This window comes from Sus scrofa, chromosome 2 (genome assembly GCF_000003025.6).
Source record: "Sus scrofa isolate TJ Tabasco breed Duroc chromosome 2, Sscrofa11.1, whole genome shotgun sequence".
NCBI lineage: Eukaryota > Metazoa > Chordata > Mammalia > Artiodactyla > Suidae > Sus > Sus scrofa.
The window spans coordinates 122495752-122512643 of NC_010444.4; the positions used below are offsets into that span (position 1 = coordinate 122495752).

The 16892-nt window shown below is 38.0% G+C and overlaps 1 long non-coding RNA gene across 1 annotated transcript in view; it reads right to left on the bottom strand.

The window, feature by feature from the left end:
- LOC102166412 overlaps window positions 1208-16892 on the bottom strand; it is a 128519-nt gene continuing 112834 nt past the window's right edge. Inside the window, exons 4-5 of the long non-coding RNA XR_301961.3 lie at window positions 5799-6259; window positions 1208-1786 (exon numbers count right to left, since the gene is read on the bottom strand). This is a non-coding gene — a long non-coding RNA (uncharacterized LOC102166412). The remainder of the gene's footprint in view (window positions 1787-5798; window positions 6260-16892) is intronic.

Here is a 16892-nt window from a genome sequence, read left to right on the forward strand (position 1 = left end):
AGGTAGTCCCACACCTTGCCTGATTTACTACCTAAAACAAGGCTAAAAAGGAACAAATGGCACAGTCCAGATCTCCAAATGTCAGGATGACAAATGTTATTTCTCTATTTCAAAGGACAAATCATTGATGCAGAGAATAACAAAATTTCAAAAGCACTCCGGCATGGTATCCTGAAAGGAAAATAAAGTAGAACAGTAAATCCTGTCTTAAAATAAGAGCCTGTATCGTGGCACAAACCTGAGATACAAAGTAAAGCCAGTAGGACGCTCACACAGAAAATGGAGAAAAGAATTTTTCTCCATAGCAGCTTAGTCTCAGGCATAGAGTTCATTCCTTCTGGGTGAAGAGGAAATTAGAGAGGTGGAATATTGGCCAAGGTGTGGAATTTTTGGGAATGAGGCCATTATTTTCCAAATATAAGACACTGCTTCCTAGTCATGCAATTATAACCTCTGGAAAGCTATTTAACTTCCTTAACTCAGTTTCTCTTTTTTTTTTTTTTCATTTTTTAACGTTTTATTGACGTACACTTGATTTATTAGGTTGTGATTATTTTTGCTGCACAACAGTGATGCAGTTATACATATACATACATCCATTCTCTGACACTTTTCCCACATAGACTATCACAGAATATTAGGTAGACTTCTCTGTGCTATGGCGCAGGTTCCCATTTGCCAGTCATTCCATACACCACAGTGTTCCTATGCCAGTCCCAAACTCCCAGTCCAGCTTTCCCCCGATACCTGTCCACTTTGGTAACCTTAAGTTTTTCAAAGTCTGTGAATCTGTTTCTGTAAATGAGGAGGATAATAATAGTATTTATTTTATAATAAAGTTAATATGAGGATTAAATAAATATTTATAAGGTGCTTAGGATTGTGTCTGGCACGTAGAACACATTAAAAACTATTTGCCATTTCAAAAATCTTACACATAGGAATCTCAAGAAGCCAGAAGGCCAGGTTACATACAGATTAAAAAAAAAAAAAATCATCTTCATATAAGCTAACTGTGTGGTATAATATTCACTTAATCCTTCTTGCCATATATTTTTTAATTGAAGTGTAATTAATTTATAATATTTAAGCTATACAGCACTGATTCAGTTTATATATACAATATATATACATATATACATATATTCTTTTTTAGATTCCTTTCCATTATACCTTATTATAAGATATTTAACACAGTTCCCTTTGCTATACAGTATGTCCTTGTTTTTATTAATTTTATATATAGTAGTGTGTATTTGCTAATCCCAAACTTATAATTATATTTCCCTTTATTTCCCTTTTGGCAATCATAAGGTTGTTTTCTATGCCTATGAGTATATTTATTTGTAAGTTAATTTGCATCATTTTTTAGACTCCACATATAAACGCTATCGTATGATATTTGTCTGTGTGACTTACCTCGCTTAGTATAATATATTTAAGTCTATCCCTGTTGCTGCAAATGGCATGACCTCATTTTTTATGGCTGAGTAATATTTCCTTGTATATATGTACCAAATCTTCTTTATCCAGATTATGGACGTTTAGGTTGTTCCCAGGTCTTGGCAATTGTAACTAGTCCTGCCATATATTACTGATGCCATTTAATTAGGAAGTAAAGAGGTCTTCTCAAGATCATGCGGCCAATGCCTGTCACCTATGAATATCAGCAGCAAGTGAGTAGGTTTTTTTTAACTTTTATTAATCTTTGAATTCACTATTAATTTGGTGGCTTATCTGGGCTCCACACTCTTGCTTTTTTCTCCTCTTAACTTCTCAAAAGGCACTGCAGGAAGCAGGCAGGATAGGGCAAAAGAGAAAAAATATAAATTAAACATCTAGTTTTAGCATCTGACTTTGACAGAGTCACAAGACCATAACCGAACTGTTTGGGCACTTTTCTAAATTACTTTAAGCAACATAAATAGTTCCATCTTCCTCTCTGTCAGTCATCTTTCCACTTCTAGCATAATTACAAGGTTTTCTCCTATGAATATCGCTTTTTAAAATAATTTATGCAACTGCGTACAGCTCAACTATGAGTTTAAATGAAAATTTTGATAAATGCAAGTAATTGATGTTAATTTACATATCTCCCAATGATTATCTTTGGTTTAGTGTAAATAGTCTGAGGTTCTCTGCTGCATCTTAAATAATCAGGGATGATAGTGCCTACATGTAACTTGTTAAAAGGTCACTTCAGGACAAATAATCTTGGTAGAAACTGAGAAAAGTGTCAGTAATTGTGCCAACAATCCAAAGAATTCTGTTACAAACAAAGAAGCAAACGGTCTGGGTAATTCTTTTCATAAAAATAAGGTAGGAAGCTACTATTTGTTTATTTATAAATATTAATGAATCCCAAATATGTGCCAGGCACTGTACCAAGCATCACAGATTATGTAGGGAGAAAATAAAGACCTGGCCTTTTCCACGAGAGTGTATTGTGACGGCATTAGATTTAGTCTGGGGAAGCAGGGAAAGCATCTCTGTACAAGTGAGGGTTGTGCTGAGCTGTGAAATGAGATTATGTGCAAAATAGAGGGAGCAATAGTCAAAGAACATGTGACAAATGGATGGAAAGGAGCTGGATGGAGTAAGAGGAGCAAGTAGAGGCAATCATGGCTTAATAACTTACACTCTGGACTTTTTTTTTTTTCTTTTTAGGGCTGTACCTGTGACATATGGAGGTTCCCAGATTAGGGGTCAAATCGAAGTTGTAGCTGCTGGCCTACGCCATAGGTTTGAGTCATGTCTGCGACCTACACCACAGCTCACGGAGATGCCGGAACCTTAACCCACTGAGTGAGGCCAGGGATTGAACATGCATCCTCACGGATGCTAGTCAGATTCATTAACCTCTGAGCCATGACAGGAACTCCAATTCATGACTTTTTTTTTTAATTCCAATAGAATTGGTGGTGTAGGCAAGAGCAGGAAGTAGGGGCGGGCTAGGGTAATGTTATCAGCCTTTGGAAACCCTGATCTAGCAACTGCTTAGCTAAACTAGATAGGAGGTGACTATAGTAGAACGAGAGCTGATGACAGCTTGGAGTAGAAGGATTGAAATGGAGGGAGTAAGTTCTGTGTAAGAGGTTATGTATAAGAGGTTCTACGTGAAAATTGTCAGGACTGGGTGATGGATTGGATATGGACTTATTTGATAATGTATATATGATAATAAAAAGAGTTCCTGGCACATAATGGCACTTAGTACATGGTTATGAAATAAATGTTGAATGAGTATATAAAAGGATGAGGTGTCAGTTATGATCCCTGAGATTCTAGACTCATATCTTAGATGAATGGCAATGCCATGCAGAACTATAACCACACACAAGAATTCAGTTTTAATTTCACTGATTTTGAGATATCTGTAACTTATCCACAAGAAAAGTCAAGAAAGCAGGGAGAATGGATAACACAAGAACCAGGAGAAGAGGTTTTACCTACATATATAAACAGATATAACTTTATGGTTAAACTCATAATTTAATTTATAGGAAGCTATTGAAGCCTTAAGTGTAAATTCTATTGCCAAGGGAGAGACCAAGAGTGAGAAAGTGAGCAGATCCAGAAGCAAACTTCAAGAAGCTCTGTAACCACAGAAAATCATCATGGGGAAAGAGCCTGAAGAAGATACACATCCACACAGAACAGAGAGAGAGGGAGAAGTACAGGTGAAATAATACAATGGAAAGCAAGCTAAGACTACTTCAGAAACCAGGGACCAACAGGGTTGAATACAATTCAAAAGTTATATATAATAAAACCAAAAAACCTCCTTTGGATTGGCATATAAAAATTTTTAGTGCCTTTAGAAAGAGCTGTTTCAGTGAAGTGATAGAATCAGAAGTCACATTAAATAAGGTAATTGAGTAAGTATTAAGTAAGGAAATGGAGACTTTGTATATGGGCTAGTGGAAAACTAAAACAGTATGGTGGCTAGATGGGAATGGGGAAGGGGCCAAAAGACCACGATACAGACCAAAGAGAAGAATACAGCTGACATGAAGAGGCTGGCTACACAGAGGAGTTAAGAGAGAATCAAATGTAAAAGTTTCTTGACGAAAATCAACTGAGTAATGGCAGTGTTAGAAATGTTCTCAGCAGGAATTTTTAGCAGATTTGGGATATCAAAATTTAGAGGTGGACAGAATGATCAAGAAAGCAACTAGAAAATGTCTCAAGGCAACCTGTCCAGGGAAGAACAGACATCAAATTAGGTACTTCATAATATCTAAAGAGAAACATCCTTTGATGTTTCCTAAAACTGTTCTACTAAGGGGAAAAATACTTTGAACTTATGACCTTAGAACTATTTCCAACGCTTTTTGTATAGGTGGAGAGTAAAGACAAGAGAGAATAACTACTGAAAACTGCACCCATAGGTATGTCAACACTCCAAACACAGGGGCAAAGCAAGTCATTTTGAGCTGGGGGATACACCACCTTTGGATAAATGTACTTGATCTAGTGCTTTTTGCACCACACTATCTATCTTGCCTCCTATGAAAATACATATTTTAAAAATGTATTTGTAATTTCTAAAGCAATTGCTATACATGACTGCTTTTTGTAGGAGCAGTGGAAAAGACACCAAAGAGATATTCTCATCGTGGGAGGAGAAATACACATCATCACTTCTCACCTTTTTCATCTTAATAGACTGGATGGATGAACTGATAAATGAATAGATCAGTAGAAAAATAGATGGATCTATGGAAAGAGTGCCTGCATTTGTACTAGCACTAGATATTTTTATTTGGAATTATAAAATGGTAAAAAGCAGTGTACAGAAGGTAATTTAACTTCCCAGGATGCCTGAACCCTTGGGAGCCACTCACACCACTCTGTATGGAGACTAAGTGTACCAGAGCCCTTCCCATTGGGGCAGCCATTGATATATCACTCACATCATTTACTTAAACATGGTGGATGCTCTGATTTCTCTGGTAGTTCCTCCTGTGCCCATCAGTTGATGATAAAATTAGGGTTTCATTTAAGGATAAGAAAAAATGTTCTCAAACTTCCTTTTGTAGAAAGTCTTATGTTACAGTTTGTTTGAACAAAGAATTCTGCTTTGGAAAATGAGACATGTGGACCCAAAGGGCATTTGCCTTTGTAACTGTCCGTTATGGGTCCATTATGGGTCAGGGCCTCCAAAAGACAAGTGGCTTTTCCAAGGCAGGATTTGGGCATTGCTGAATCCCTTGGGCAAATACCCATGAGTTTCAATTTAGCACGTAAAAATCAAGCATTTGCTAAGATTTTAAATTAGAGCTTTAAATATTTTAATGATAAAAGAGAAGTGAAATATGGCTAAGCCCGAGAAATTGAGTGTCAGCAGAAAAAGAGAACAGACCTAGAATTATTGTCTCTTTCAATGAATTAGTTCAAAGGAAAGAAGCTGTAAACTACAGGTTCCTTGATCATGAAAAATGTAACTGCTATATAATATACCCCCAAACTTACTGCTCTGTCTCTTGCCCTTTGATCTAATTGCAAGAAAATCAAGGGCAGCAGGTCTGAGGTTGATTTTGAAACCATTTTGTGGTAATTTAAAGTAATTGGGATTTTTTTATGATGATTGCTATAAAGAAGAATATATAGCTTTGCTATTCCTTGTGACAGTTCTTTGAATTACACCTCCAGAATAAGAAGTATGAGACATGGCTGTTAATTTATAGCAATATACCCATTCCACCACCACAGGCTGGCATTACAAATGAGCAAAGGAAAAAAAAAACAAAAAACAGGCTCTGGGTACAACCAGCAGTGCCTGTGAGTGCTCTTACCCAGTCCAGCCTCCTTCCTACCCAAGGGCATATCCACAGGATTCTACTGCAGTCCTCTGAAGCCAATCTGCATCTCAGAGCCAAATAGCAGCTCATCTGGAATCCTGAGTGCTAAGTGAACTGCTTAAAATATGCAAGAATTGTAATTAGTAAAGGATTGGGGAAAAAAAAAAAAGAAGTGTTCTATTAATAATTAGGCAAAATCGAAGCATGATGACAAATGTTCTGACTGCTGGTCTCCAAGATGCTTGCTGGGGGTAAAGTGTGTCAGTCACTGCCTCCTTAGCTCAAATTGCATTTGATCTCAGGAAGGACTCTTCAGAGCAAAAGAGTATAAAGATGTTTTCAGTATCTCCTCTTCCCTTCAGTGTCCCTGCTGTGTGGGCCCCACCATAATTAGATGCTGGCTTTTAGTGGGATGCCTTGAGTGTTCAATTAGGTCTCTTTTCTTCCTTGCAGTCCTGTTTTAATATGAATGAACACAAAACCAATTATCTTTCAGAAGTAGTCTTCTGAGTTGCACTGACAGTCTTCCTACATGTTTGACAACCATCACCATGAGACACTGCTCTTAATACAGATGTAGGGGAGGGGAAAAAAAAAACTAATGGCCTAAATTTCTGTTTGAATCCAACTGAAATCACGATGGCTCCTCCTCTCTAAATAGAACAAAGGCTTGCTGGTCAAAGTGTGATCTGAGGGCCGGTAGCAGCATTACCTGGGAGATATTTAAAAATGCAGAATCTGTGGCCCCACCTCAGACCTACTGAGCAAAAATCTGCAATTTTGAACAAGATGCTGGGAGATGTGGCTGCACACTAAAGCTTAACAAACACTGATCTAAAGACATCAAAACATCTGTGATAATATGTGATATTTAAGGAAAGAAATTTTTCTGGCTAAGAAGAGAAATAAAGAAAAGCAAGAAAGAAAAACAGGTGTCCTTCTTTTGTCTCCTCACTAATACGGAGAACATAATGCACAGAGTTTTAGTAATACTCAAAGAAATAATTCAGGATAAGTGGTGTGACAGACATCCATGAAGCCCACCAAGACTTCGAATTCCTTCTCATTCAGATTACACAGAAGGATGGCATATCCTTGCCCCTTTAAACTTGGGCATGGCTGAGTGACTAGCTTTGGTCAGTGAAATTTGAGTGTAAAAGGATGCATGTCACCTCCACGTCAGATCACTGAGAAGCTGGGGCACCAATCTCCATGCTTTCCCTTACATTGCCAGTGTTCATGGAAGAACATATTGACCTGAACTTGCTATAATATAAAAGAAAAAAAAAGAAACAGATGGAATGAAAAGTATAGAGTTTTAGCAGTATTCAAAGGAATAGGTCTGAACATAACTCCACCAACACATTAACACACAGAGGACAGTTGCCTCCAGAGGGATGGCTTGACCTTCAGCAGATTTTATGTGAATAAAAAATAAACCTCTGAGATGTTAGGGTTTTATTATTGTAGCATAACCTCATCTCTCCAGATGAAACTGGCAACAGAGAAGAGAAATGAGGTAGGGAAAAGTAATCACTGCCCACTGGCATGGAGAGCTAAAGAATTGAGAGGCACGGTCCAGCCCCCATTCAAAGCCATCCATGTCACCGTAATAGCCAGTGTAATTGGTAAATGCCTTGAGACCTTCAAATTTGGCACTGCACAGCTGCATAATGCAATACAATATCTTGAGTCAGAGCCTGCAGAAGTAGGGCAATAGTCCATCCTTGGTTTAGAGGAGAATACAGAGACTCTAATGTAATTTGGATCTCCTTTTTCCTAAAAATACCCAAATTATACTGCTTTGCATTCATTGCAAACTTTATCCATCTGTTTCTGAGATGCTTAAAACATCTACAGGTTTTATATAAAGCAAGGATATCACTGGAGATGATTCCTTTCTATAAAACATGAACATGCCTGGCTAGCAGGACTCTAACATACTGGTCGATTACTCTTTACCCATTGCTCATTGACATTTAGCAGAGACAGAAGAGGAACTGCTGCATACCTAGTTTTCAAAGCACTAAATTGGCGGAACCATAGTTAATGATACTGAAATCTTTCTGATTTTATCACTGTAATTTCTCTGGGCTCATTCAGTCTAACCTGGAATACCCCCAATGTCATGCACAGGAACACCACTCTAAATACCTTTGCCAAAAGTCTACTGACATATGCAGGATAAACTTTTCAATGCTGAAAAAAATGCTGAATTTGTGTTCATTTCTAATCATTTTTGCAAAGTATACCATATTCTAATTAAGATACCTAGGGAGTTCCTGTTGTGGCTCAGTGATAATGAACAGAAGATTCGCATTTGATCCCTGACATAAGTGGGTTAAGAATCTGGCGTTGCCATGAGTTGTGAGTAGGTCACAAACGAGGTTCAGATCTGGCATTTCTGTGACTGTGGTGGAGGCCAGAAGCAGCAGCTCTAATTCGACCCCTAGCCTGAGTACCTCCATATGCTATGGGTACAGTCCTAAAAGACAGAAACAAACAAACAACTAGTCCTATCAGATACCTGCTGCATAGACAGTGCCATTTGATGAGGAAATGTTGATATAAGTAAGAAAAATACTGATAAAAGAAGATAAAGAAAGAGGTTATTAAACAAAACTCTGTCATTAACTTGAGTGGGTTTGAACATAAAATGTATCATGTTCATCTGAGATGAACTATAATAACAATGTATAGGCAAAGGATAGGATTATTTCATCTGTTTTGAGTTCAAATTTCCCACATCAATGCAACAGAAAAATATTAAGTAGAAATAAGGAAATTTTAGATATAATCTTGACATTGCAATTATCTTTTTAAAAAAAAGACCTAATCTTTTAAAGGTATTCTGAACCATTTTAAGATGAGATAGTTAAGGAGCCTAGGCTTTGCTTCATCATAATCTGGGTGGGGGTAGGGTGAAGTGAGTGTCTGTATAGATAAAACAAGACTGGCCAATTCCAATTATTGCTGAGGCTGGGCGATGGGTGTATCAGATTCATTATACCTTGCTCTCTACTTCCATGAAGGTTTCCATGAAAATTTCCATAGTAAAGAATTTTTTAAAAAGATTAAATAAACAGACCAAGGCCCATGAAGTAATGGCTTGGGTCAAGCCCTTGACTTCCAAATCATAGTGGGGCAGCAAAGGGAAAAGTGTGTACAAGCAAGTCTGGTCTCCTCTTCACTTTACCTGCCTACCCTGCACACAGGGATGTTACCGTCTAAATTTAATCAACAGCACTGATTGGCATTTAATAGCTTATTATTTCAAAGGAATACCAAGCATTGAAAACTTGCTGCTTTGAGCTGCCTGACCCTATGTGCCTTTCTCTCATGCCCCAATAGCCAGAATGGCTCTCAATTTGGACATGTCTTTTATTTACTTATTTTTTTTTAAATTCCAGATCAGTCATCTTTTTCTTTAAATTTAATTGGCATGTATTACAAGTCCAATTTTCTAAACTTTCTCATACATATCCAAATTTCCTCAGGCTCCCAACATGAATTAGATATACTTCACATTTCTTCTTGATTATGCTTCTCTTTGAAAAAATAGAGAAAATTTCATGGCTCTATGGAAGATTTGTTTTCCTTTCTCACAAGAATTTACAGAATAGCTAATGATGGTGGTGGGGTGGGGAATGTTGTTCTTTAAAACACCATAAACATGCAATAACCAGAAGATTCCAAAGTCACTTATAGACTAGAATTTACCCAACTGTGATCTCAGAAATCTACAGCAAAGGGTAGTAGTTAGGGCATTCTTTAGTATTATATTCTAAAAAGAATAGAATGGAAAAACAATTTAGACACAGAAATTGTTAATAATTAAGTGAATTAGCATAGTTTAATAAGAACCAGCCAAGTTGGTGTTCTGTCAGGTAAAAATTATAGCTAAGTACCATTTAAAGTAATTAATTTACATAGAGAGAGAGTCATCAAGAAAAGAATGTTCTCATTTACCAAGAAGGTCTGCAACGTTTCCTAACTCTCTAAATATCATCTGCCAAGGAGTTCCCATTGTGGCCCAGCATCTTAAGAACCCGATATAGAGTCCGTGAGGATGTGGATCTGATCCCTGGCCCTTGCTCAGTGGGTTAAAGATCCAGGGTTGCCCCAAGCTGAGGCATAGGTCACAGATGTGGCTTGGATCTGGTGGTGTTGTGCCTGTGGCCTAGGACTACAGCTGCAGTTCCAACTTGATCCCTGGGCTGGGAACTTCCATATGCTACAGGTGTGGCAGTAAAAAGAAAAAGAAAAAAAAAGAAAGACCATCTGCATGAAATACTACATTGGTACAAGCACTTTAGAAAATGCTTCTGTAATATCCACTACAGCTGAAAACGTGGATATCTTATTTACCAAGCAATTCTACTCCTAAGTATATAGCCAACAGAAATGAATACATTTATTTACCAAACACATGTACTAGAATGTTCATAGTAATAATTTCATAATAGCTTTAAGCTGGAAACTACCCAAGTGGTCATAATGAGTAAAGTAGACAAATTGTAGAATATTCACACAACCTCAAGAAAGAACACTCTGGGTATAAATCATCAGTCTCACTGTTATCAATCTCACTGTTTTCAGTAAACATGCTAAAAAGCTGCTACAAATCTTAAATATTGACCCATGATTACAAAGCAATATCCTTAACCTTTCATGCTTTTCCTAGGGAGTCAGTGGTATTGAGTTATATTTTTTAACCCATTAGGAAAAGGCTAATTCTAGGCCTTCTGGAATTAATCCTTAGAGCATAGTAAATTAGCCCATTTTAGGGAGTATCTATGTGGTGCAGTGGTAAGCGTTGTCACTGCAGCAGCTCAGGTTGCACCTGGGAACTTCTACATGCCATAGGCACAGAAAAAAAACAAAACAAAACAAAGACCAGTTTTAAGCTATCTAATTTGCCTCTTAAAGTGAATACTGCTAGAGTGCTGTAGATGATTTTAGGGTTAACATATCACTTTCGGGAAATCCCATGTAATTTTCAAAGCAGTAAACCACAAAAGTAATATATTAAATTATTGACAACACTGGAGAATGTGTAAATATTTATTTCTAAACAATCAATCATAAAAGATCCTGAAGCAATGGGATATGGGACTCGATGAGGAAGTAGGGAACGTTCTGGACATGGGAGAAGGCGGCAGTGCTTACAATGTGCTGCAGGAAAGACCATGACCCACAGATATGGAAGACTCCAGGATGCAAGAGCTGCCCAGATACTCTCTATCCCTGGGTTCTGGTTATCTCCCTATAATCTTGTTCCACATATCTGTTCTTCACCCAAGATAAATTTTCACAGTATCACCTATTCTCTTAAATAGATGCATATGCAACATACATATATCTACTTAATTTTATGCATATTATAAGTACATGCATCTTATCAGATCAGTCCCTACAACTTTTGCCATTCAGGTACTCATACATATGTCAGTCTTCTGACAGACTAACTTTACTAGTCCACAGAGGATTTGGAGAAATATCGTAGTTTCTCAACTACTTGTGTAGCTACTGGAAAGACACAAAAAATACCTGTTTTTTTTTTTTTTAACTTATCATCATAACATTTATGTTGTCATTTTTGAGGGGTCAAAATGAATATGGCTTAGCGTTTTTTAGGATCATTAAAGTAATATATGTTAATTTGTAAACACACACACTTTAAAAAGTCATTCTGGTTTATGAGAATCAAACTTATTCATTGAATCTTGTTTTTTCTCAGAATCCCACTGAACCAGTGAGGGAAAAAAAGATTTCTTAATATAAACCAATAAGGAGAAGGTGAAGGGGAGAGGACAATAAAGAAACACTGGACGCTGCAAAGGAGATGGGTGTGTAGTAAATGATTTTTAATAGGCAGAAGAAAGCTAAATTCCCTGCTAAGAGAGGAGAAAATTGTGAAATAACCTTATTTATTCCACAAAACCCTTGCTAGCTCAGGATGTGGCATATTTTATATCTCTAGACCTGAGGAATAATTGGGGAAGGGAGCTCTAATTTAAAAACTGGGAAAACTGAGAAGCAGTAAGTCAGTAAATAGATCCTCTCATCTATGTTTCTGGGCAACTTCCCTTGCCTCATCTCAGCAGAAATTTTTAGATATAATCTCTGAAGCTAGAAGATGCCATGCACAGTTAAAAGCATCTGCATTTAAACTGGATGTCTACATTCACTGCCAATTCTGAAAGCAAAAACTACAACTTCACTTCTAGAAATCCAGCAAGCAGATTTTTATATTCAGAATGGGAGACTATAAGGTTCTTCCCTAGAGAATCTGTCCAGCCCAAGAAGAAACACTTAAGACTTGTGGTTGCCAAGAGGGAGGGGGAGAGAGTGGGAGGGACTGGGAATTTGGGGTTAATAGATGTCAACTATTGCCTTTGGAATGGATAAGCAACGGGATCCTGCTGTATAGCACTGGGAACTATGTCTGGTCACTTGTGATGAAACATGATAATGTGAGAAAGAAGGATGTATATATATATGTGTGACTAGGTCACCTTTCTTTGCAGTAGAAAAATGACAGAACACTGTAAATCAGCTATAATGGAAAAAAATTAAAAAATAAATAAATATGGTTAATCAAAAAAGAGAAACACTTAAAGAGCTTCTTGAGAATAACAAAGAATTCTTAAAAATTAGAAGACATGTTGGCAGAAATGAAAAATCCAATAGAAGCATTAATAGGTCAAGAAAAGTAAGCTTTTCCTGAAAGTAGAACAAGAGATCAAAAGAGAGGAAAGAGCTTAAAAAAGATAAGAGAATTAGGAAGAATAGTTCCTCAGATGCAGCCAAATCATAGGTTTTCCAAAAAGAGAATGTGGAAAGGGTAAGAAATTGCCAATAAAATCACTCAACCAGAATTGCCAAGATTGAAATGACCCACTGAGTGCCCAGCACAGTGTACCAAAAAACACTGGTATCGAGGTCAAACTTGGTTTTCAGAACATGGTGACCAAGAAAATTCCACGTTTCTATAGATTGAGGCTGGGTGGGGAAGAACAATTGTATAGATAGTGTGAGGAATCAAACAGCCTTGTATTTCTCAACAGCAACCCTGAAAGCAAGAAAAAAGTGAAGAAATAAAGATCAAGATTTGGAAGGACATTGATTTCCAAAGTAGAATTCTATACCGCCTAAATGATCAATCAGTATGGAGATAAGATAAAAACGCTTTCAGACTTAAAATGTCTTTATTATAATAATATCTAGATCTATCCATTAAGCTGCAAATGGCATTATTTCATTCTTTTTAATAGCTTAGTAATATTCCATTGAGTATATATACCACAACTTCTTTATCCATGCCTCTGTTGATGCATATTTAAGTTGCTCCCATGTTTGGGGTATTATAAACACATGAACTCTGGGGTACATTTAGCTTTTCAAATTATGGATAGATGCCCAGGAGTGGAATTTCTGGATCATATGATAGTTCTATTTTTGGTTTTTTGAGGACCAAGGATCCTGTTTTCCAGAATCGTTGCATGAATGCCCATTCCCGCCAACAGTGTATGAAGACTCTATTTTCTCCACACCCTCTGCAGCATTTATTATTTGTAGGCTTTTTGATGATGGCCATTCTGGCTGGTATTAGGTGGTACCTGATAGTAGTTTTGAGTTGCATTTCTCAGCCATAAAAATGAATGAAATAATGCCATTTGCAGTGACATGGATAAACCTGGAAACTATCATACTAAGTGAAGTTAGACAGTGAAAGACAAAGATCTATGATTATCTATATGAAGAATCTTTTTAAAAAATGATACAAATGAGGAGTTCGCATCGTGGCTCAGTGGTTAACGAATCTGACTAGGAACCATGAGGTTGTAGGTTCAATCCCTGGCCTTACTCAGTGGGTTAAGGATCCGGCGTTGCCATGAGCTGTGCTGTAGGCTGCAGATGTGGCTCAGATCCCACATTGCTGTGGCTCTGGTGCAGGATGGTGGCTACAGCTCCGATTAGACCCCTAGCCTGGGAACCTCCATATGCTGCAGGAGTGGCCCAAGAAAATGGCAAAAAGACAAAAAAAAAAATAATGATACAAATGAACTTATTCTCAGAACATAAACAGACTTACAGACTTTGAAAAAATTATGGTTACCAAAGTGGACAGGTAGGGGCGTGGGAGGGATGGACTGGGGGTTTGGGATTGGCATATGCACACTAAGGTATATGGAAGGATTGGCCAACAGAGACCCTCTGTATAGTACAGAGAACTCTACCCAGTATTCTGTGATAATCTATGTGGGAAAAGACCTGAGAGAGAATGAATATGCGTATGTACATGAGTGGGTCACTTTAACGTACAGCAGAAGTTATCACAACCTTGTAAATTAATTACACTTCAATAAAACTCAAAAAAAGAAAAAAGAAAAAAATGTCTTTTAAAAATGTATATCACTCCCATCCTTTCTCAAAAATCTACTAGGGCACATAGAGATGGGATTAAGATGGTGGAATAGAAGGACTGGAGCTCAACTTCTCTCCTAAAAACAACAAAATTCACAACTAAAGACTGAGCACACTTCACCAAAATGGACCGGAAACCTTAAAAAAGATACCCTACTCCAGAAGAAAAAGAGGAGGCCACATCAAGAGGTAGGAGGGGCAATTTCGTGATATAAACAACCCCATACCTCCTGGGTGGGAAGCTCCACAGACTGGAAACGAACTGGTTCACAGAGACTCACCTACAGGACTGAGAGTTCTGAGCCACACATCAAACCCTCATGTGCAGGGATCTGGCACTGGGAGAAAGAGCCCCTGGAGCATCTGGCATTGAAGGCCAGTGGGGCTTGTGCACAAGAGCTCCACGGGACTGGGGGAAATGGAGACCACATTCTTAAAAGGCACACACAGACATTCACATGCACTGAGTCCCAGGGCAAAGGAAAGTCTCCAAGGGAATCTGGGTCAAACCTGACCGTAGTTCTTGGAGGACATCCTGGGAAAACAGGGGTGAATGTGGCTTGGTGTGAGGAAAGGACATTGAAAGCAAAGCTCTCGGGAATATTCAGCAGCACTGCCTTTCTCTGGAGGTGGCCATTTTGGGAAAATCTGGCCCCACCCATCAGTCAGCACTGAGAAGCCCCAGGGAAAACAACAATCCAGGTGGGATCACAGCCCCACCCCTCAGTAAACAGGCTACCTAGAGACCCCTCAGGCACACAGCTGCCTCTAATCCCATCCAGAGACTAAGCCCCACCCACCAGAGGGAGTAGAATCGGCTCCTCTACAGTGGGCAGGCATCAGCCCCTCCCATCAGGAAGCCTACACCAAGCCCCCATACAGACTTCAGCCACAAGGGGGCAGACATCAGAAGTAAGAGAGGCTACAACTCTACTATCTGTAAGAAGGTCACCACACCAAAAACCTATAAAAATGAAAAGAGAACTATAACTCAGATGAGGGAGAAAGAAAAAAACCCAGAAAATCAGCTAAGCCATGAGGAGATTCTCAGCCTCCAGGAAAAAGACTTTAGATTGTTGATGCTCAAGATGATGCAAGACATTGGAAATAAACTGGAGGCAAAGATGGATAACTTACAGGAAACACTGACCAAAGAGATACAAGATATAAAACTTAAACAAGAAGAGATGCAAAATACAATAACTGAAATAAAAAATTCACTAGAAGCAGCTAACAGCAGAACACAGGAGGCAGAAGAACGAATAAGTGAGTTGCAGGACAGATTAGTGGAAATTACGGATGCAGAACAGAAAAGAGAAAAAAGATTGAAAACAAATGAAGAGAGTCTCAGAGAACTCTGGGACAACGTGAAACACACCAACATCCTTATTATAGGGGTGCCAGAAGGAGAAGAGAGAGAGAAGGAGACAGAAAAAATATTCCAAGAGATAATAGCCGAAAACTTCCCTAACATGGGGAAGGAATCACTCACTCAAATCCAGGAAGCACAACGAGCACCATACAAAATAAACCCAAGGAGGAACACCCCGAAACACATACTAATCAAACTGACCAAAATTAAAGAAAAAGAGAAAATCTTGAAAGCAGCTAGGGAAAAGAAAAAAATAACATACAAGGGAACCCTGATAAGGCTATCGGCAGATTTTTCAACAGAAACTCTGCAGGCCAGAGGGAGTGGCATGACATACTCAATGTGATGAAAGGAAAAAACCTCCAACCAAGATTACTCTACCTAGCAAAGCTCTCATTCAGATTTGAAGGAGAAAGCAAAACCTTCACAGATAAGCAAAAGCTGAGAGAATTCAGCAACACTAAACCAGCCTTACAACAAATACTAAAGGAACTTCTATAGGCAGAAAAGAACAAGAGAAGAAGGAAAGGAAAAGAGCAGCAAAAACAAATCCAAAGTAATTAATAAAATGGCAATAAGAACATACATATCAATAATTACCTTAAATGTGAATGGACTAAACGCCCCAATCAAAAGACAGAGACAGCCTGAATGGATACAAAAACAAGACCCATACATATGTTGTCTTCAAGACACCCACTTCACTTCTAGGGACACATACAAATTGAAAGTGAGAGGATGGAAGAAAATATTTCATGCAAACGGTGATTAAAAGAAAGCCTGAGTAGCAATACTCATATCAGACAAAATAGACTTTAAAATGAAGAATATTTTCAGGGACAAAAAAGGACATTACATAATGATCAAAGGATCAATCCAAGAAGATGTTATAACAATTTCAAATATCTACGCACCCAACACAGGTTCACCACAATATATAAGGCAACTGCTAACAACCTTAAAAGGAGAAATCAACAATAACACAATCATACTGGGGGACTTTAACACCCCACTTACAGCAATGGACAGATCAACCAGACAGAAAATCAATAAGGAAACACAGGCCCTGAATGAAGCATTAAACCAGATGGACTTAATAGACATTTACAGGACATTCCATTCAAAAGCAACAGAATACACATTCTTCTCAAGTGCACATGGAACATTCCCTAAGATTGATCATATCCTGGGCTACAAGTCCAACCTCATTAACTTTAAGAAAATTGAAATCATATCAAGCATCTTTTCCGACCACAATGCTATACAACTGGAAATCAACAACAAGA